Raw genomic sequence first — 22166 nt, forward strand, 5'->3', positions numbered from 1 at the left:
GAGCTGAGCGTTGGCACTGGCTCTGGCACTCTTCATCCCCTGGGACCAGGGCAGAGCCCTGCTGGCCTTTGGGGGCTTCTGAGTTCCATAAACCAGGTCCAGGACCGTGTCCTTGCCTTCTCGGGGGGCGATCACAGGGTCCATAAACCCGTTGAGCTGTCTCATCACGCCCAAGACCTGCTAGAAGGCATGCTCAGACTCCTGCTGCTCTTCCTAGAAGGCATGCTCAGACTCCTGCTGCTCTTCCCCCTGCGCACTGGCAGCTAAGTCTCCTGTCCCCAAAAGCTCTTCCTGGGGAGACACGTGGACGTTCTCCCGGGGTCTGGCTGGTTCCTGACGAATTCGTGAAGAAGACTTCGGCATCGTCTTGGAGTTCTTGGGATCCCTCCTGGGCGGGATACAAGACTCCAGCAAAGAGGTCTGGTAGGCCCCTTCCGCGCGAGACGATTCTCCTCCACGAGGAGGTGACTCCCCCCTTGGTGCCGAGGGGGACCGCAGCCTCACTGGACTCTCCTGAGAACGGAAAGGCCTCGTCTACGGGAGAGGGAGAAAACGACTGCGAAGGGGACGGAGCCTTCCTGACGGACCTACCAACTTTTCCCGGGGAGAAGTCACCACGAAGGCCACTCCTCTCCTTCTCTTCAGCAGGGGCGAGGCAGTCGTTGGCTTGTATCCTAGATCGGCGAGTGCCGGCTTCATAGCCTTCACTAACGCCCGCATCAGAGGACCAAACCAAGACTGCCGAGACACGGACACAGAGTCCGAAATTCCCACTGGAGGGAAGGGGATCGGGCGATCCTTCGGTGTGGACACCACTGGAGCTGCCTGCAAAAAAGAAGGGGAAGAAAGTTGCCTTGACCTCTCCAAAGGTCCTTCCTTGTCCTGCAAAAGAGACCTGCGCTTAGGCAGAGGCGATACCGACTGCGACCAGGCGAGACGCGTCACTGCTGCTGCCGCGAGCTGCGGAACCCGACACGAACGGCGGTCGTGTTGACGCTCGCGCGGGGCTGTTGGAGTGCGGGCGCGCAATCGCGAGGAGACAAACGAGCGCGGCCGTGTAGGTGAGTGAGCGCGTGGGCGAGCGGGCGTGCTGGCGCGTGGGCGAGTGAGCGCGCTGGCGCGTGGGCAAACGAGAGCGCTCAGGAGACACTCGCTGAGGGCCAGGGGACCGAGCAGGGGAACGATAGTGTCCTGGAGACCTGTGACGCGTGGGCGAGCGATGGCGAGTCGACGATCGATAGCGTGTTGGCGAACGCTGGCGCGCAGGCGAGCGATGGCGCGCAGGCGAGCGATGGCGCGTAGAACGCGCAGGCGAGCGACCGCGCGTGGGCGAGCTGATCGCAGGAGACCTATGTTTCTCCGGATCCGCTGGGCGCTGACGCGTAGGAGAGCGCTTGCGCGCAGGCGATGAATCACGAGGGGGATCTGGAGATCGCCGGCGCTCAGGGGAGCGCTGACGCGCAGGAGATCGCTGACGAGCAGGAGAATGTTGACGCGTCGGAGATCGCTGGCCTGCTGGAGAACGCTGGCGAGCAGGAAGACGACGCGTAGAAGACTGTGCAGGAGCTATCAGCGCGACGCGCAAAGGTGAACGCTCGCAAGTGAGCTCAGGAAGAGGAAGCACGTGGGCGTGCAGGAACTCTGGATGTACGCGCAGGAGACCGCGAGCGTTGCTGCACAAGAGAAAGCTGACGAGCAGGATGGCGAGGGCGAGGAGAAGTTGAGTCCTTGCCCATGTCCTGAACCGGAGTTCTAGGGCGCGTGGGCACGTGTCAGGAACTGGAAGCGCAGGTGCGCGTTGACGAGCAGGAGATCTAGTGCGCTCAGGAGACAGGTTGGCGCGCAGCAGGAACAGGAGGATGTTCGTTGTCCATAGGAGAGCGCTGGCGAGCAGTGGGGCATTGACCATCAGAAGAACGATGGCGAATAGGAGAGCGCTGGCGATCAGGAGAGTGCTGGTGCGCTACTGCGTGTGAACGCGCAGGGAAACCCTGACATGCAAGGGAAGTGCCCACATCGTGGGCGACACTACTTTTCCCCAAAGGGACCGGTGCCCGTCGGCTGACGAGATCAGAAGACTCCTGGCCATCTGCACAGGAAGTAGGAGGTCTGGAAGGCGTGGGAGAACGTGAACGATCCCCGGAGAGGTGTAAGGACGCGGCTGCTACAGTCTGCTCCCGGCGAGGAGAGTCCCCATCTGAGGACGGAAGAGGAGAAGACTCGAAAAGGCGCCTCTTGACACCCTTATAGGGAGACGGGAGGCCCTTGCGGCGAAGCGGACGATGAGCCTTAAGGCGAAGGCGGCCACAAGGGAGGTCATCAGGATCATCAGTCCTCCGAAGAGGAATCTCAGTTAGAGCGCTCCCCCGAGGGGGAGACTTGGCCGCAGGAGAAACTGTGGGACCCCCTTCCCCCTCCGAAGAATGTACAGAAGGGGGAGGAGAGCCTTCGGCAACGTCATCAACATCAGAAGCCGCAGAGGTTTGACCAGACTCGTCGGAAGCCTCTGCCACCACGACGTCGACGATAGACAGGATCTACCTCTGCTATCACCGGCGACTGCTTGACAGCGGCCCCCAACTGAATAAGGTCAAAGAGGGTTTCCTTGGAGGGCAGGCCCTTAAGACCCAAGGAAGCCCAAAGCTGAAAAAGATGACAAATTCGGAGATAATTTGTATTTTTCCTAACCATACAAACCTTAGCTATTTACATTGGGTTTACCTTTTAGCGTAGCTGAAATGACGAGCCAATAGTTTATAACGAGAGTTAATTACCCCCGCGCTAGCTAGCGGGGGTAGGGGAGGGGATAGCTTGCTACCCCCCCCCCACCGGTGATTTGCTTCACTTCACTTGGAGGTAGGACTTGACTTCAGGGCTGGCGGGCAAATATGTGTAAATAGCTAAGGTTTGTATGGTTAGGAAAAATACAAATTATCTCCGAATTTGTCATTTGTTCCGTAACCGAAATACAAACCACGCTATTTACATTGGGTGACTTACCCTTTAGGAAGGGTGGAAAGTCCCCAGCCTTACTGACTTCGGCTTTGCCCGGGGACTCCACCCCTCAGTGAGTAGCACTTGAGAGAAGGAGCCCCTGTACCTCACAAGTTCCTTGCTTCGCTAGGAACGAGTGGCCTACATATGATGTGTGTGGAGGAAAGTGTGACTCGTCCTATGAAGTTGACCTTGAGACCTTTAGATAGGAATCTAGGATAGGACGTTCCCAATACCACCTCGTCAGGGTATGGGGGACGCAACAATATGAAGCTTAATACTAGGAGCACAAGGAAGCATGGGTTACCTGCAGAGGTCGAGGTCAGCTATGCGAGGACCAGGATGCTGCTTCCCCAAGAGAGGGGAGATTGATTGATTGATTGATTTAAAGTTTTCAGGCATCCTGACATCTGAGGTCATTGACGCCGGTAACATTTAATTTATGTATACAAAAATAAAAAATAAAATAAAATAAAAAATAAAAGAGTATTCAATTAAAATCATAAATGTTACATATTTTTCAGAAGACCTGCTTCTGAAAGAAATCTAAAAATGCCACTTGCATGGTAGGATACATCATTTCCAAGAATCTTGGCAAGGATGAACCTGCCACCCTCACCTTGAGCCTCAAACAAATATCTATTCCGCAAGTTGTTATAATTGGGGTATTCGGTCAACAAATGCCTTACTGTTAGAGGTACTAAACAGTTGTCACAATACGGTTGGTGTTGGCCCTTCAGCAGAAACTCGTGTGTCAACCGAGTGTGACCAATACGGAGACGACAAAGAGACGCCTCCCATTTTTGGGGCATCAAATTATACCTCCAAGGAGATATGTCATTTGTTATCTCTCGCATTTTATTGCCATCTTGACTATCCCATTGCTGTTGCCATTTATTGCAAACCAATTTCTTGATGTCAGGTAAGAAATCATTACAGGGAATGGGATACCTTCTTGGCAGCAACTCGGATGCAGCCTTCTTAGCCAGTGAATCTGCCTTCTCATTCCAGGACACACCTACATGTGCTGGAACCCAACAAAATTGAACTGTTATATCTCTCCGTCCAATAATGAAAAGCCATTCTAAAATCTTTAAAACTAGAGGGTTATTAGAATTAAAAACTTCTATAGCTTGAAGGACACTCCTTGCATCACTAAAAATTGTAAAATTACCCTCCTTCTCCAACGTTATTTTCTCAATAGCGGTTAATATGCCATACAGTTCGGCAGTAAATATGGAAGCGGTCAGAGGAAGTGCACCTCTACAATTAAAACCATTACTATGTACTCCAAATCTAACGCCAGCATCAGATTTGGAGCCATCAGTATAGATAAAAGTTGATCCTCTATGTTCTTTAACATGTTCATTAAAAAGAGACCTGGCTTCTACGTCTGACATATTCTTCTTATCTCCAATAAAATATTTACAAAAAGATATCTCTGGTAGCTTCCATGGAGGCATTGATGATGCCTTGAATGGAAGTACCTTATTTCTAATTATATCCAGACTATTTAATAATCGTTTCACCCGAAAGCCATAAGGTTGAGGCGATTTCGGGTGCAACTCAAACTATGATGCGTGTCTTACAAAGCTTGCAGTCTGAAAGGCTAGAGAGTTAGGGAGTCTTTGCAATCTAACCCATACCGAAGAATGGAAGACATTCGGTAAAGGTCTAGAGGTAACTCTCCAGCATCAACAAGGAGACTTGGGATAGGCGAGGTTTTAAAAGCTCCAGTAGACAATCTAATACCTGCATGATGTATCGAGTTTAATATTTTTAACTGGCTTGGGGTGGCTGAAGAATATACCTCACAACCATAACTAATTTTGGAAAAAATCAAGGCCTTGTATAATTTTAAAATAGTATTGCGGTCTGCCCCCACGATGTATGGGACAATACTTTCAAGATACTCAGAGCTTCAACACATTTAGCTTTTAATGCTTTTAAGTGAGAAACCCATGTAAGCCTACAATCAAATATCAAACCTAAAAATTTAGCTTCTCTTGCACATGGTATCCGTTGACCTTTAATGTATATATCCGGGTCTGGATGTACTCCCAGGATACGACAAAAATGGACAATGGTAGTTTTACTTGTCGAGAACCTAAATCTATTCATGTCAGCCCACTGGATAATTTTATCAATAGCGAGTTGGATTTTTCTCTCAACCATTGCCATTCTAGTGACAGCAAATGATATTGAGAGATTATCCACAAATAATGTTGAGAGAACATCCTGGGGAATGGCTGAGGATATCCCATTAATTGCTAGTGCAAAAAGGGTTACACTCAGCACACTACCCTGAGGAACTCCTTCCTGGCACTTACTCTCTGATAAAGTATCCCCAACTCTCACTTGAAAAACTACGAGAAAGAAATGTCTGAATAAATAGTGGCAGCTCTCCTCTCAATACGATTTCATGAATGGTTTTAAGTATACCATATCTTCATGTGGTATCATATGCCTTTTCAAGGTCAAAAAATACTGTAACATGGTGCTGTTTGGAAGCAAAGGCTTCACAAATAGAAGACTCAAGTCGTATCAACACATCAATCGTTGAGTGCATTTTTCGGAATCCACATTGAATCGATGATAAAATACCTTTCTTTTCAAGGTACCACATCAGCCTTGCATTGACCATCTTCTCCATGATTTTACATAAACAAGATGTCAATGCAATAGGACGATAGTTTGCTGCTAAAAACTTGTCTTTTCCGGGTTTTAAAAAGGCTAAAATAATGGCTAGTTCCCAAACACTTGGGTAACTATGATCATGCCATATTCTATTAATAATGCTTAAAATAAATAGCTTTGTATTAAAATGTACATTTTTAATCATTGCATATGGAATTCCATCGGGTCCAGGGGCTGTATCATTGCAATGAGCAAGTGCGGAATCAAATTCTCTTTCAGTGAAAGGAGAATTATACGGCTCTTCCCTTCTTGTTGCAAAATTTAAAATTTTCTTTTCTTCAGTGCTCCTATACTGGTGACCAGGGGCTCCTTCACACTTGCTGGATACATTTGAAAAATGATTAGCAAGGGCATTGCTAACTTCATTTGCTTCAGTTACATACTGGCCATTCACCTTCAACACTGGTGGTGGGTTAGGGGTGAATTTGCCAACTATCTTTTTTACTTTCCTCCACACAGAAGATGGTGGTGTTCTACTGTTAATGGAGGAAACAAAAGACATCAATGACTGGCGCCTTGCTTCTTTCATGGCACGACGGAACTGTGCTCTACATTTTTTGTACAAAATTAAATTCTCATCAGTTCTGCGTCTACGCAATCGTGTTAGAGATCTTCTTGTGGCTCTGTGGAGTGCAGTTAGTTCTGAAGACCACCACGGGACTGGTCGTCGTTTGAATAACCCTGTTGTTTTGGGAATTGAATTGACTCCTGCTGTATGAAGAGTTCCATTCAGTAGGTCTATGGCATCATCAACACTTTCAAACTGTTCTGCTCTCCCTTCGATTTCACTTAGCTCAGAAAATTTAACCCAGTCTGCCTTGTCTAGATTCCAACGTGGCGATCTTTGCAAAGGTGGACCCTTGTTGGTGTTTATAATGATTGGTGCATGATCACTAGTATGCCAATCATCTAATGTTCTCCAATCAAAATAAAGAAGGCAGTTAGAGCTTGCAATTGAAAGGTCAATGCATGACAAAGTACCTGTCTGAACATGGAAGTGTGTGGGCTCTCCTGTATTAAGGAGTCCCACATCCTCATTCTCCACAATTCATGAGATAATATTGCCCCTTGTGTTGGCCAAAACATCACCCCATAAAGGATGTCTACCATTCATATCTCCCAGTAAGAGAAAAGGTTGAGGGAGTTGTTGAATGACCTCTGCTATATCATCATATAAAATATTATCATTTGGAGGTAAGTACAGAGAGCATATTGTATATTTTCTCCCTATATCAATTTGTACAACAACTGCCTGCAGGGTTGTACGTATAGATATAGGTATTTGGGGAACATCTCGACTAATGTACATGAGACTTCGCCATGGCTCCCTACTCCATGATCATAAGGTGTCCTATAACTAATATATTCGCGAGGACAAGGGGTATTAGCATCAAGCTTGCTCTCCTGGAGACATACAATTATGGGGGAATGCTCGTGAATTAAGAGCTTAAGTTCTTCATATTTGGCCCTCAAACCATGACAATTCCATTGCAAAATTGAGGAGAAAACTATGGATTATTTCGGGAAGACATCTTGGATGAGGTCTTCTCATTAGCAGTTTTTAATCTAACATTATTACCTGTAGGTTTCTTCAGAGATGGTCTTGTTATGTTGGATTTTACGTTGCTGTTTTTCTTTGTATCTTTTTTATCTATTTGTTGAGGGGGATGGTGGACCTCAACTTGAATTTCTGATTTATTTAAATTATCATCTGGTTGATCGGCAACATCAACTAACAAAACATCATATTTATTTGATGTCATAATTCTAGTATTTCTTATGGAAGGGGGTGAGAGAGATGGAGGTCTCTTTCTTTTACGATTAGTAGGTTGTGAGTTACCAGGTTTTTGTACCTTCCCCACTACAGGTACACCTGATATCTTGGTGTCAGGTGGAATCTCCATTAAATCAGGCAAGAATATGGCCTGGGAGAGGTTAGTACTATCCTTTGTAATGGGGGACAAAGGGTTGATAGTGGTGGGCAATGTCTTTTGGTTGATACTCGATGATAAATCTTTAGGAGGAGATGTTCTTGTCTTAAGCAGCACTTTATCAATAGATGGTGAATTCCTTTTTCGAGAACTACCTACAGTAGTAGGTGGGTGATAGGATTCCCGAGGAAGTTTTCCTCCTGTTTTTAATGTCTTTGCATAAGTATTAGATTTATTTAATAATCTCTTGGCATGCCCCACGCTTACATGTTCAATAATTGATTTATTGAGGGCAGCCTCTTCTAACTTATAAAACTGGCAGCTCCTATCATTAGATTTATGATTAGAGTTGCAGTTTAAGCACCTTGCCTCAAATGTACATTCCCTATGGTAAATATTGGAGCAAGTATTACAAATTCTTTCACTATTGCAAACTTTGGAGGGATGTCCAAATTTAAAGCAATTATAACATTGCAGTGGCTTTTGCTTAAAAGGTTGAACTCTGATCCTTTCGTTTTCTATGTCTATGTGGAAAGGTACATCGGCATCCTGGAAAGTAAGAACAATCATTGATGTTCCAGGTACTTTATGTACTTTCCACACTGATAGAGGACATATAGCCAATATCTCCTCTTCAGTAAATTCATACAGATCCCTATTAAAAACCACTGGGGTTTGATGTCTAATTTTATATCATCATTTACTGTCTTCAAATTGGACAGTATAACAGACTGTGTGTATGACTTGGCCTTTTATCAAGTAACTTTTCTTACCAAATCTAGATATATCTCCAGGTGAGATCGTACCTACCTTCATCTGAAGAAATTTGCATATCTTGAAATAATTTTCCGTACCTCCTACAGATTGAGCAAAAAGCCACATTGGTGGTTTTGGCTTTCTTTGGGATGGCATATCTGCCTCTATATCTTTATCAGCCCAGTCTGCTGGTCTGTAGACATCCAGATCTTTAGGTGCCGCATCACACAGAGCACCCTTAACACTCATATTACCTACTTTAATATCAACAATATTACGGCTTGCATTAAATGCTTCCTCATGACAATTAAATGATAACCAAGATTCCCAATTATCATCTTGAAGTTTCATTCTAATTTCTTTTATTAATCCGTAACACTCAAATATTTTATGTAGCACATCATAATCAGCTTCTAACGGGATTTGGGTAATGTGCAGGACATTCAGTTTTCCTGTGTTGCCTAAATTACCCTTTTTCCGAGTGTTTAAAGAATAGTCCTTTTTAGTTCCTACGTCGTCAACGTTGTTTTCTTTAAATGAATTGCCAGAGGTCGTCAACAGTGCCGGGGGCGAGTCAGCATATCCAGGGGAGGTGGGGTCATTCTCACAAGAATCCATCATAAAAAAGAAAAGAGAAGAGTGATTTTTTGAAGTTTGATTTACCTGCTTGAGAACATTAAGGCATCACATGTTGGGAAGGAAATTTACACTTTTCACTACCGGCACAGTGAGAGTATACTTCCCAGATGGTCCACTCCATACCCTACCCGAAGGATAGCATCAAAACAGATATAGAGGCACAAGTGTAAAATGAACCTGCCTGTTAGGACTGAGACCAAGAAACTATGGAATCATCCTCCCCATATCTGTAACGACGGGCTTCCGGCTAAAAGCCGAGAGTCCTACCCCAAGCGTTGGATCCCCCTGGATTCCGAAGACCCAACACTTGAGAATAGTTCTGCCAAAAAGGTCCAAACCATCTTCGGGATGGCTGAGATCATCCAATACTCTCACATATAGTTTTGAGCACAAACACCTCCCAACCGTGACACCTTTCCCATTCATCAAAGCAGGCAGCAACACCGGATGTGGAAACATGCGCCCAAGTGGCAATAACAGATGTAGAAACATCCATGCCATAAATAGAGAGAAAAAAAAAATATTAATAAACACACATATATGTAAATATATACACATATACATATGGGAAATTTTACTGATAGGGTTGGGACAGCAACATGAAGTTAAGTTTATAATATTAGGAGAAGGTTGAAGCAATATAAAGAGGAAGAAAAAGATAATTGATAGAGAAATTTATATTCGAACTGGGGGAGCAATTTCCCCAAGTTCGAGAGCCCTCTTGCCCGTCACCAAGTTTCAGCACGGGAGTAGAATGACGTGCTGAAGCTCAGTGACTTCATCAAGGCATTCTCTCATTAAGAGGGAAGAGAGGGGAAAATGAAGAAAGAAGTAAGGGTCAGACATACTCTTTCATTCACACAGACTAAAACCGGGTAACAACGCCCTCAACCTACTGCTACTTGTCCATAAAGGAGCCTGAGGTCACACCAGCTGTTGTGCAGCCACCACAGGACCGATAGAAAAAGTATCGAGGCTCCTGTGGGTCACGTCCTGCAGGTAGTGGGCTGTGAAGGTCGTCTCACGCTTCCAGACCCCAGCTTGAAGCACCTGCGTCACTGAGAAGTTTCTCTTGAAGGCCAGGGACGTAGCAACACCCGACATTGTGTGCCATAGGGCGACGTGACGGAGGAGGGTCTGGATTCAAGGCGTGGTGGATAACCCTTCGAATCCAAGCTGAGATGGTGTTTTTGGTGACCCTCCTCTTCGTCCTGCCTGTGCTCACAAACAATGCTCACACTTGAGGATGGACTGCAGCCATTCTCTTCAAGTAGTACCTCAGACACCTCACAGGACATAGTAGCAGGATCCGGCACTCCAGGGTTCTGATTCTTGGCCACAAACTCAGGGACGAACCTGAACGTTACCTGCCCCCATCCCCTTGAATGGGCGATGTCGTACGAGAGACCATGAGACCATGAAGTTCGCTAACTCGCTTGGCCGAAGCCAAAGCCAGCAGGAAAGCCGTCTTCCAAGACAGGTGGCGATCAGAGGCCTGGCGTAATGATTCGAAGGGTGGTCTCTTAAGAGCACTGAGGACCCGAACCACGTTCCAAGGAGGTGGTCTCACTTCCGACTGGGGCAGGTAAGCTCAGAGCTACGTATGAGTAGAGAGAGTTCTAGTGAGGAAGAAATGTCCACGCCTTTCAGCCTGAAAGCCAAGCTTAAGGCTGAGCAATAGCCTTTCACTGCTGAGACAGAAAGGCGCATTTCCTCCCGCAGATATACGAGGAAGTCCGTTATTGCTGGAATAGTGGCATCGAGTGGAGAGATACCCCTCCCATGACACCAACCACAAAAGACTCTCCACTTCGCCTGGTAGACTCCCTCAGAGGACTTTCGCAGATGTCGAGACATTGTCTCCGCAACCTGCTGCGAAAAGCCTCTCTCCGAGAGGAGACGCTGGACAGTCTCCAGGCGTGAAGCCGAAGCGAGGCCACGGCCTTGTGAGGGACGTTAGAGTGGGGTTGTCTGAGAAGCTCGTGTCGTGGGGGAAGTTCCCTTGGAAGCTCCGTCAGGAGCTACAGAAGGTCTGGGAACCATTCCGCGTGATGCCATAGCGGAGCTACCAGAGTCATCGAACAGTTGACCGATAGTCTGATCCTGTTCAGCACCCTTCTCATCTGACAGAATGGTGGAAAGGCGTACACGTCGATGTTGTCCCACCGTTGCTGGAAAGCATCTTGCCAGAGAGCCTTGGGGTCCGGGACTGGGGAGCAGTACAGAGGAAGCTTGAAATTCAACGCTGTCGCGAACAGGTCCACGGTCGGTGAACCCCACAAGGTCAGGACTTTGTTGGCTATCTGAGGATCCAAAGACCACTCGGTACTCACTATTTGCGAGGCCCTGCTCAGACTGTCGGCGAGCACATTCCTCTGGCCAGGAATGAAGCGAGCTGATAGTGTTATCGAGTGGACTTCGGTCCACCTCAGAGTCTCTACTGCAAGATGGGATAGCTGCTGCGAAAAAGTGCCTCCCTGCTTGTTGATATAAGCCACTACCATGGTGTTGTCACTCATCACCACCACGGAATGACCCGCCAGGGTCCGTTGGAACTGTTGAAGATCCAGAAAGACGGCCTTCATTTCTAGCAGGTTGATGTGTAGGCATTTTTCTGATTCTGACCAAAGGCCTGAGGCTCTCTGGTTCAGAACGTGCGCCCCCCAACCCTTCTTTTGACGCGTCCGAAAACAGTGTCAATTCCATGGGAGGACGAGAAGACTCACACCCTTTCGCAGGTTTTCGTCGACCAGCCACCACCGCAGGTTCGTCCGTTCCAAAGATCCTATCAGGACCAGAACGTCCGGGGAATCGGATCCTTGATTCCACCGGGACTTGAGCCACCACTGTAGGGATCTCATCCTGAGGCGGCCGTTGGGAACCAAACGAGCCAGGGAGGACAGGGGACCTAAGAGACGCAACCACGATTGGGCGGGAAGCTCTTCTCGCCTGAGGAAGGGTTCCGCGACCCTCCTCAGCCTTGCTATCCTGTCGTCTGATGGAAAGGCTTTGTGGAGATTGGTGTCTATCAGCATGCCTAGATAAACCAGTTGTTGGGACGGCTGCAGAGAGGACTTCTCGAGGTTTACCACAATCCCCAGATCCTGGCAAAGACCTAGAAGCCTGTCTCGGTGCCGAAGAAGGGTCAACTCCGAGTCTGCTAGGATCAGCCAGTCGTCCAGATAACGAAGGAGACGAATGCCGTTCCTGTGTGCCCAAGATGAAATCAGGGTGAACACTCTGGTGAACACCTGAGGAGCTATGGAGAGACCGAAGCACAGCACCTTGAACTGGTAGATCTTGTCGTCTAGGCAGAATCTCAAGTACTTCCTGGAAGACGGATGGATTGGGATCTGGAAGTAAGCGTCCTTTAGATGCAGTGTACACATAAAGTCTAGAGGTCTCACCGCAAGTCTGACCGTGTCCGCTGTCTCCATGCTGAACCGGGTTTGCTTGACAAACCCGTTCAGAGCCGAGAGGTCGATGACGGGTCTCCAGCCTCCAGACGCCTTCTTTACAAGAAAGAGTCGACTGAAGAAGCCTGGGGAGCCGTCGACGACCTCCTGGAGAGCACCCTTCTTGAGCATGGTCTCGACTTCCACCCGAAGGGCCAGCCCCTTTGCCGATCCCGTGGCATAGGAGCTCATCGACACTGGATTCGCTGTCAGGGGAGGTTGAGATGATATGAACGGGACGCGATAGTCTTGGTCGATCACTGAAACCGTCCAAGCATCGGCCCCGTGTTGCTGCCACCTGTGCACGCAACGTTGGAGGCATCCCCCAACAGGTGGACACGTGGGGGGACTGCCACTCCTGGGGTTTGCGGCTGCGGCCGCTCCCTCTAGGAGTCTTGCCTCCCCTGGAGGACTTACCACCCCTCTTGACCTTGGTTGGAAAGGGCTGGGGCTTAGACACTACTTTCTTAGCTGCCGGTGCCTGCTTCAGTGCCTTACGAGGCTGCTGCTGCAGAGCTGGAGGCTTATAGGGCCAAGCTGTAAGGGCCCTATGGAGGAGGGAGTCCGTGCTAGATTTCCTCCACCTCTCAGCCGTTCACTATACATCTTGTGGTTCCAACAGATTCTCCCCAAGGAGGGAAGCATGTCTGAGCCTACAGACATCCACGGCGGGGACCTTCGGGTGGAACCTCTTGGTTACCGCATCGCGCCGCTTCAACACCGAGTTGGCCCACAGGGTGGTGACCTGGTGCGCCAGGAACTCGATGGAGCGGGTGCCCGAGAGTAAGAAGGTCTCCAGGGCCTTCTTATTGGTCTCCTTAGACAAGTCATCGGAGCGCAATAGGATGCCTAGAGTTCCCAGCCACGAAGTGGCCTGCATGGCGCACTTTGCGACATTCTCATTGCTCAGGATCTCCGACGCCGAGAACGACACCTGCCGGGCAGAGAGCTTCTCGAGGGGAACTCCCTTAGCCAGCTCTTCTACGGAGTGATGGCGAGGAAGAGCGAGACTAGACTCACCCAAGATCTCAAAATACCTCCTCTGCTGGAGACGAGGAGGTGGGATGAGTTTGTTCCCGGCAGAGGAACGACTGGAGGAGGCAAGCATCGCGAGCTGGGCATTGGCCTTGGCTCTGGCACTCTTCAATCCCCGAGACCAGGGCAGAGCCGCACTGGTCTTAGGGGCCTTCTGAACGTCGAACACTTGGTCCAAGACCGTGTCCTTGCCTTCTCGGGGGGGCCATCACGGGATCCATGAACCCATTGAGTTGCCTCATCAGGCTCAGGACCTGCCAGAAGGCATGTTCAGATTCTTGCTGGTCTCCTTGCGGGCTGGCAGCTAAGTCTCCCGTCCCCAGAATCTCTTCCTGGGGCGAAGCGTGGACATTCTCCCGGGGAGCAGCGGGTTCCTGGGGAATCCTTGAAGACGATTTCGGGATGGTCTTGGAGTCCTTGGGTTCCCTCCTGGGAGGGATACAGGATCCCAACAAAAAGGTTCAGAGAGCCCCTTCCACGCGAGACGATTCTCCTCCATGAAGAGAAGGCTCCCCCCTTGGTGCCGAGGGGGAGACTACCACCTCACTGGACTCGCCCGAGGATGGAAAAGCCTCGTCTACGGGAGAAGGAGAAAACGCCTGCGAAGGGGATGGGGCCTTCCCGACAGTCCTCTTAGGAATCAACTTCTCCCTGGGGGAAGTTACCACGAAGTCGTTGGCTTGTTCCCCTGATCGGCGAGTGCTGGCTTCATAACCCTCACTAACACCCGCCATCAGAGGACCAAACCAAGTCTGTCGTTCCACGGACACAGAGTCCGAAACCCCCGCTGGAGGGAAGGGGATCGGGCGATCATTCTTAGTGGACACCACTGGACCTGCCTGAAAAGGAAAAGGGGAAGAAAGACGCACTGACCTCTCTGAAGTGTCTTCTCTGTCCTGCACAAGGGTCTTGCACTTTGGTGGAGGCGATCCTGAGCGCAGTCTGGTGACACGCGTTCCTACTACTGTCACCGGCTGCGAAATTCGGCGCGAACGGTGGTCGCGCGGGCGAGCGGTTGCACAGGCGAGTGGGCGCGAGGGCGTACAGGCGAACGAGCGCGTGGGCGAGCCGGTGAACGAATGTGTTGGCGCGTCGGCGAGGGAACGCGTTGCCATGTGGGCGAGCGAGAACGCTCCGAAGATCGCTGGCGACGTTGGTCAGGAGACCTGTAGCGCGTGGGAGAGCGATTGCGAGCAGGTGATCGTTGGTGCGCTGGTCAACGCTGGCGCGCAGGCGAGCGATGGCGCGTTGGCGAGCGATAGCGCGTAGATCGCGCAGGCGAACGACCGCGCGAGGGCGAGCTAACAGAGGGAGACCCATGTCCTTCCAGATCTTCTGAGTGACGGTGCTTTGGAGAACGCTTGAGCGCAGGCGATAGGTCACGTGGGCGGTTCTGGAGATCGTCGATGTTCAGGTGATCGCTAACACGTAGGAGAACGCTGACGAGCAGGCGATTGTTGAATCGTCTGTGGTCGCTGGTGAGCTGGTGATCGCTGGCGAGCAAGAGGGCGACGCGTGGAATCCTGTGAGGGAACAGTCGGCGCGGGGCGCAAAGGCAAACGTTCACGCACAGGAACAGGAAGCGCGTGGGCGAACGTGTGTTTTAGAAACACGAGCGATGTCGTGCAGGAACAAGCTGAGGGTCGCGAGGGCGCTCAGGAGGGTGAGGGGGTCGCGAGGGCGCTCAGGAGACTGATGGCGCGCAGGGCGCACAACAGGAACTGCAGGATATTCGGAGACCACAGGGGAGCGCTGGCGAGCAGAGGGGCGATGGTCCTCAGAAGAGCGCTGACGAGCAGGAGAGTGCCTGTGTGCTAACACTGCAGAAGGGCGAGCAGGTGAACGCTGGCGCGCTGGCCGCTCCTCATGAACAACAGGTTGAAGGATGTCCTCAGGAGAGCTCTGGCGAGAAGAGGGGCAATCATCAGGAGAGCGCTGACGAACACGAGATGGCTGACGAACAGGAGAGCGCTGACGAGCAGGAGAGTGCCTGTGCGCTAACACTGCACGCGTAAGGGAAGAATCCCTTTGCCCCGAAGGGACCGTTGCCCGTCGGGTGACGAGGTCAGGTTGCTGAACATCTGCCCCAGAAGTTGAAGGTCTGGAAGGCGTAGGAGACCGATCCCCAGAGAGGTCTAAGGAAGCTGGAGCTGCAGGCTGTATACGGCGAGGGGAGTCCCCTTCGGAGGAAGAAGAAGATCCACAAAGGCGCCTCTTAGCACCCTTATAAGGGGACGGGAGGCCCTTGCAACGCAGCGGACGGTGAGCCTTACGGCGAAGGCGGCCACGAGGAAGATCGTCAGGACCACGAGTCCCCCGAAGGGGAGTCTCAGTCAAAGCACTTCCCTTAGAGGGAAGCTGGACAGCAGAAGAGCCCGTAGGACTCCCTTCCCCGTTCGAAGGATGTACGGAAGGAGGAGAGCTGTCAGCACCAACATCCACAATTGCACCTGCAGAGGATTGACCCGCCCCGTCGGAAGCCTCTGCCACCACGACGTCGACGATAGACAGAGGATCTACCTCCGCCATAACCGGCGACTGCTTAACGGCGGCCCCCAACTGGACAAGGTCAATCAGGGCAACCCTGGAGGGCAGGCCCTTAAGCCCCAGGGAAGCCCAATTCTGAAAAAGATCATCGTTAGACAAAGATTCATCAATAACCTCCCCCGGGGGAGGAGGAGGAACCGCTCTGCTATGGGAGGCGACGCCCTCTCCCCCAACCCAAGGTCGGGAAACAGAACTAGGGCCTGCGCTCCCACTCGGCCGACTCTCCTTAGGAGCCGAACGAGGGGGAGCTTCGGAGGAGGTTTGGGCGGCGAAAGAAGAGTCCCGAGAACCTTCCTCCTTCATGGCAATCCCGGAAGGAGAACAGTCTCTCTTGGACTTCTTCTTACGCCGGCGGCCAAACCTCTCCCACTGGGAGGCAGACCACTACCTGCACTCACTACACTTATTTTCCTGATCACACCGTCGGCCTCGACACTGCGGGCAAAGGGTGTGAGGATCAGTGTCCATGGCCGACATAACAGTACCACAAGGGCGGCCGGCAATTCCAGGCCACGTACGCATAGTAATAATAAAGGTGGTCAACTTCTAACACACACAAACTGAAAGAAAAAGCAAAAAAAGATTAAAGGCTGTCAACGAGGACGATGGACAGACACGTCTGTTCATCGCCGGAGCCAAAAGTTAAGTGAAGCAAATCACCGGTGTGTGGAGGGGGGTAGCAAGCTATCCCTTCCCCTACCCCCCCTAACTAGCGCGGGGGTAATTAACCCTCGTTAAAAACTATTGGCTCGTCATTTCAGCTACGCTAAAAGGTAAACCCAATGTAAATAGCGTGGTTTGTATTTCGGTTACGGAATAAATCATCATTAGACACAGAATCGACATTATCAAAATCCTCCCCCGGAGGAGGAGGGGGAACCGCCCAGCTATGGGAGGCGACGCCCTCTCCAGCACACCAAGGTCAGGAAACAGAACAAGGGCCTGCGCTCCCACTCGGCGGCCTCTCACTAGAAGCCGGACGAGGGGGAGCTTCGGAGGAGGTTTGGGCGGCGGAAGAAGAGTCCTGAGAGCCTTCCTCCTTCAAGGCAACCCTCAAAGGAGAACGGTCTCTGTTGGACTTCTTCTTACGCCGGCGGGCAAACCTCTCCCACTGGGAGGCAGACCACTCCCTACACTCACTACATATATTTTCCCTATCACACCGTCGGCCTCGACACTGCGGGCAAAGGGTGTGAGGATCGGTATCCACCGCCAACATGAAGGTACCGCGAGGGCGGCCGGCGATCCCAGGGCACTTGCGCATGATGAATACCAAAGGGCGAGGCCAACTTCAAACACACAGCTGAGGAAAAGCAAAGAAAAGATTAAGGCTGTCAATAACGAGGACGATAAACAGACATGTCTACACATCGTCCGAGCCAAAAGTGAAGTGGAGTATATCACCGGAGTGTGGCGGGGGAGGGGTAGCAAGCTACCCCTTCCCCTACCCCCGCTAACTAGCTCGGGGGTAGTTAACCCTCGTTAAAATCTATTGGCTCGTCAATTTCAGCTACGCCGAAAGTAAACCCAATGTAAATAGTGTGGTTTGTATTTCGGTTACGGAACAACTGGCGCTTAAGGGACTTACACACAAAGTGTGAAAGCCCCTTTTTCCCCCAAGGAACCGGTGCCCGTTTGAAAACGGGATGAGTGGGTGCCCACAGCACGTCAGCAACCAGGAAAGGTGAAGGAGGGTCAGCAGGTCTGTCAGGTGTAGGAGATCGCGAACGATCTGCGGGTAGGTCCAGGTCCAAGAAGTAGCAGGAACGGTAGCTGAAGGACGAGGTTCCTCTGCGGGGAGACTGCGAGGATGAAGATCCGAAGAGGCGCCTCCTAACACCCTTGTGAGGAGAAGGAAGACCTCGGAGACGAAGAGGAAGGCGAGCCTTACGTCGGATGCGTCCTCTGGGAGCAGCAGGCAAAAACCATCGGCAGTCCTCCGAAGAGGAGTCTCTGTCAGTGAACTCTCCCGGGGGGGAGAATCACCCGCAGGAGAGAGAGGTCAAGGTCCAAGGAAGTAGCGGGAACGGTAGCTGAAGGACGAGGTTCCTCTGCGGGGGACTGCGAGGATGAAGATCCGAAGAGGCGCCTCCTAACACCCTTGGGAGGAAAAGGAAGACCTCGGAGACGAGGAGGAAGGCGAGCCTTACCTCGGATACGCCCTCTGGGAGCAGCAGGCAAACCATCGGCAGTCCTCCGAAGAGGAGTCTCTGTCAGTGAACTCCCCCCCCGGGGGGGGGGATCACCCGCAGGAGAGACCGTTGGACTTAGATCCTCCCTCGATGGATGTTCGGAGCTAAGCCTTCAGCTACTACAGGAGCAGAGGTTTGAACACTCTCATTGGAAGCGTCTGCCACAACAGCCTCGACAATAGACAGAGGGTCAACCTCTGCTACCACCGGTGACTGTTTGACAGCTGCACCCAACCTGATCATGTCAAATAGGGCTTCCTTGGAGGGCGAACCCTGAAGCCCCAAGGAAGCCCAAAGCTGCAAAAGATCATCATTAACAGGAGAAATAATTAAATCCTCCCCCGCGGGAGGAGGAGGAGCTGCCTCGCTATGGGAGGCAACTCCCTCTCCCAAACCCCGAGATCGGTCAAGAACAGTACGGCCTACCCCTCCCACCTCACACACCGGTGAAATGTCTCACTTCAATTAGAGGTAGGACTTGTCTTGGGGGACAGGGCTGGTGGGCAAATATGTGTAAATAGCTAAGGTTTGTATGGTTAGGAAAAATACAAATTATCTCCGAATTTGTCATGTTCCGTAACCAAAATACAAACCACGCTATTTACATAGGGTGACTTATCCCTTAGGAAGGGTGGAAAGTCCCCAGCCTTACTGGCTTTGGCTTACCCAGGGACTCAGAATCCAAGTGAGCAGCACTCGATGAAAGGAGTCCCTGCACCTCACAAGTTCCTTGCTCTGCAAGGAACGTGTGGCCTACATAAGCTTGTGTGTGAAGGAATAAAGTGTGACTCGTCCTAGGCAGTTGACCTGGAGTTCCTTAGACGGAACTGTAGGTTAGGACGTTCCCAATACCACCTCGTCAGGGTATGGGGGACGCGACAATACTGTATTACCATAATACTAGGAACACAAGGAAGCATGGTTTACCTGCAGAGGTTTGAGGTCAGCTATGCAGAAACCAGGATGCTGCTTTCCCCAGGAGAGGGGAGGATGAAGAAAGTAAGGGCCAGACATACTTCTTCCGTTCATGCAGTCTAAAACCCGGTAACAATGCCCTCAACCTTCTGCTACCTGTCCAAAAAGGAGTCTGAGGTTAGACCAGCTGTTGTGTAGCCACCACAGGGCGATAGAAAACGTATCGATATTCCTGTGGGTCACGTCCTGCAGGAGGTGGGGTGCGAAGGTCGTTAGACGCTTCCAGACTCCAGCTTGTAGCACCTGCATCACAGAGTATCCCTCTTAAAGGCCAGGGACGTTGCGATGTATCTGACATCGTGTGCTGTAGGGGGACGTGACGGAGGAGGGTCTGGATTCAGGTCGAGATGAAAGACCTTGAATCCGGGAAGAAAGGCATTCTTGGTGACCCTCCCCTGCATCCTTCCTGTGCTCCCAAACCGGGCTTGCACGTGAGGACCAACTGCAGCTGTTCTTAAAGATAACCCCTCCGGTTCTTTACTGGCAAGTAGGAAAAGGTCTGGGTCATCTGTACAAAACGGAGACTCGAAATCTTGAGGAGTCGAACCAAAGGTCCGGGACTCCAAGATTCTGAGTCTAGTAACCAACTCAGGAACGAACCTGAACGTTACCTCCACCTATCCTCTTGAAGGGGCGGCGTCGTACGAGAGACCATGAAGATTGCTTACACGCTTGGCCGAGGCCAGAGCGAGCAGGAGCACCGTCTTCCAAGACGGGCGACGATTAGAGGCCTGATGTAATGGTTTGCAAGAAGATCTCTTAAGGGTCTTAAGAGCCCAAACCATGTTCCATGGAGGTCTCACTCCGACTGGGGGCAGGTAAGATCGTAGCTTCGCATGAGTAGGAAAGATCCAGCGGGGAGGAAATGACTCTTCCTTTCCGCCTGGAGGCCAGGGAAAGGCTGAGCGATAGGCTACGCCGCCGAGAGCGAAAATCGAATTTCCTCCCTCCGATAAACAATAACTTCGTTATTGCTGGAGTAGAGGCATCAAGGGGAGAGGTACCCCTCCCACGACACCGACTACAGAAGACTCTCCACTTCGTCTGGAAGACCCCTGCGGATGACTTCCGCAGGTGACGAGACCTCCGCTCCGCGACGGTTGTGGGGTGCCACTTTGTGAGAAGGTGTCGTATAGTCTCCAGGCGTGAAGCCGAAGCAAAGTTACGGCTTGAGATAGATGTTACAGTGTGGTTGTTTGAGTAGCCTGTGTCGTGGAAGAAGCTCTGCCGGGAGTTCCGCCAGGGGATGCAGAAGGTCCGGAAACCGTTTTGCGTAAAGTCGCAGCGGAGCTCTCAGGATCATCGATAGGTTGACCAACAATCTGGTCTCGTTGAGCCCCCTTCTCAACAGACAAAATGGTGGGAAGACGTCGGCGTCAATGTTGTCCCACCGTTATAGGAAGGCATCTTGCCAATGAGTCTTGGGGTCTGAGACTGGTAGTACAGCGGCAGCTTGAAGTTCAAGGCTGTCGTGAGCAGGTCCCCCAGGTCATGACTTTGCTGGTTACTAGGAGCCAAAGACCCCCAGGTACTCTCTATCTGTGAGTCTCTGCTCAGATTGTCGGAGAGTACATTCCTTTGCCCGGAATGAAGCGAGACGCCAGTGGTATTGAGTGGACTTCGGTTCATCTCAGTATCTCTGCTGCAAGATGCAAATGTATGAAAATGTACCTCCCTGCTAGTTGAAATACGCCAGTACTGTGGAGTTGTCGCTCACGGAGTGACTCACCAGGATCTGTTGGAACTGTTGAAGGGCCAGACTACGACCTTTAATCCTAGTTGATTGTTGTGGAGGTACCCTTCAGGTCCTGACCATAGGCCTGAATCAGAACGTGGCCCCCCCCCCCCTTTTTTTTTTTGAAGAGTCCGAGAACAGCATCAAATGCGGGGGGGGGGGGGGGAGGACGAGAAGATCCACTCCCTTGCAAGAAGTTTCCGTAGGTCAACCCCCATTGCAGGTCTAATCGTTCCGCTGGTCCTATAGGGACCAGATAATCGTTGCTTTGATTCCACCGGGACTAGGGCCGCCTAACAGGGAACTTGTCCTGAGGCGACCGTTCGGAACTAGACGGGTCAAGGAGGGGAGAAGACCTCGGAAGCGAAACCAAGATAGGGCTGAAAGCTCTCCTTGTCTGAGGAAAGGTTCTGCGACTCTCCTCAGCCTTGCTACAGTCATCTGATGGTAAGGCTTGGAGATAGGAGTCAATATCATGGCTAGATAACCCAGATGTTGAGATAGAAGCAAAGAAGGCTTCTCGCGAATTACCATGATCCCTAGATCTTGGTAAAGTCCCGGAAGCTTGTCTCGGTGTCGAAGAAGGTCGATTCCGAGACTACCAGAGCTAGCCAGTCCTCCAGAAAGTGAAGGAGGCGGAAGCCTGCTCCTGAGTGGCCATGAGGATATCAGGGTGAGTCTCCAGGTGAAAACCTGCGGTGCTGTGGCGGGATCGCAACACAACATCTTGAACTGGTACAGTGGTACCTCTACATACGAATTTTCCAACATACAAAGTAAAATTCGACCAAATTTCTCCCTCGACATCCGAAGTGTTGCTCCAATATACGAAGAAAACATTACGCCATTGAGCGTCGAGTGCTCAGTTCTCTGTTCTTGTGTGTATCATGTGGTTGTCCTCTGTTTGGTCTGTTATTAACAGTGCTTATTTTCTTCCTTTTCTCACATTTCCTTTTTTATTTTACCTATAATCATGGTGCCTAAGAAGCTAAGTTTCAATAGAGGAAGAAGGCAATTCTTTCATTAGAATTGAAGCAAGAAATGATAGAAAAACATGAGAGCAGTGTGCATGTGAGTGATGCTGTATGGCTAAACAATACGGCCGGAATAGGCTTATGATCTCGACGATCATCAAGCTGAAGGTAGCCATTAAAGCAGATAAACCATCGTAGGGGATCACCATTATTACAAGGCATCGTAGCAATACCCT

At 50.8% G+C, this 22166-nt stretch overlaps 1 protein-coding gene across 1 annotated transcript in view; it reads right to left on the minus strand.

Moving 5' to 3' along the window:
* The window catches only part of Sap-r (Saposin-related), a 1093325-nt gene that overhangs the window by 992062 nt on the left and 79097 nt on the right, over positions 1–22166 (minus strand). The gene's annotated exons all lie outside the window — the stretch shown is intronic.

The sequence above is a fragment of the Palaemon carinicauda genome, chromosome 27 (genome assembly GCF_036898095.1).
Source record: "Palaemon carinicauda isolate YSFRI2023 chromosome 27, ASM3689809v2, whole genome shotgun sequence".
NCBI lineage: Eukaryota > Metazoa > Arthropoda > Malacostraca > Decapoda > Palaemonidae > Palaemon > Palaemon carinicauda.